Here is a 1,156-nt window from a genome sequence, read left to right on the forward strand (position 1 = left end):
TCTTTCTTTCTTTCTTTCTTTCTTTCTTTCTTCCTTTCTTCCTGTCTGTATGAATTCTCTGCTTAAATGGAGGTTTTTGATTCATGGCTCTACACTCCAACCAGATTGTAAGGTTCCTCTATTATCTAGGTGAAAGCAGTGAAACAAAAACAGTAAAAAGTGTCATTTCAAATACTCTCAACATTTCTTTTTATGTGAGAGTCTCTGATACAAAGATTAACCTCAGACTAAAATTTAAGGTTCTGTACAATGTAGCCCTGCCTGACCTCCATTTCCAGATAGTTTAATCCCTTCAAAAACTCTACCCAGAAAAAGTTGGCTACTATTTTCCATTCTTGTTTTTTTGTTCCACCTTTTTGCATTGAAGGAGACCATCTTGGGGCGGCCAGGTAGCACAGCCAGTAAGAGCACCGGCTCCAGTGTTGAGAAGACCTGGAGATGGAATCCCAGGCTCAGACACTTAGCACCCACCCAGAAACACCTGGCCGTGTAACCTTGAGCAAGTTACTTAACCCCAATTGCTTAGGGGCGGCCAGGTAGCTCAGCAAGTAAGAGCACTGGCTCCAGTGTCGGGATGACCTGGATCAAATCCGGGCTCAGATACTCTGCACCACACCCAGAAATAACTGGCCGTGTAACCTTGAGCAAGTTACTTAACCCCAATTGCTTTAAAAAAAATAAAAATAAAAAAAGAGACCATCTCTATGCTTGTAATAATACCCTCTCTCTACTCTTCTAGTTCTTCAAATCTTTCTTAGGACTTAGCTCAGATGCCACCACTCTCCCCATCCCCATGAAGATTTTCTCAATCCATCTGACTGAAAGTAATCTCTCTTTTTCAAATTTCTCATGTGGATTTCCTCATTCTCTCCTCTGCATGAATTATATTCTGCCTTGAGTTATGTCATTGAAAAAATAGTCCCTCTGATACAAATTGTAAATGATCCATATCCTTCCTTGTCCATATCCATACATAAGTCAGTCACAGGTTGCTGAAGGTCTGCCACTTGACACTGCAGGAATCCTGTCCTGTGTGATATTTATTTATGTACAAACTTATTTCCCAAATTAGATTGTACAATTATAAAGAGCAAGGGCTATATACTCATTTATTGTCATTATATTCATAAGACCTAGAACAGTACCTTTCACATAG

Source organism: Petaurus breviceps, unplaced genomic scaffold (assembly GCF_028583685.1).
Source record: "Petaurus breviceps papuanus isolate PSGF00001 unplaced genomic scaffold, PetGlider_PUasm1.0 90847, whole genome shotgun sequence".
NCBI classification, from domain to species: Eukaryota; Metazoa; Chordata; class Mammalia; order Diprotodontia; family Petauridae; genus Petaurus; species Petaurus breviceps.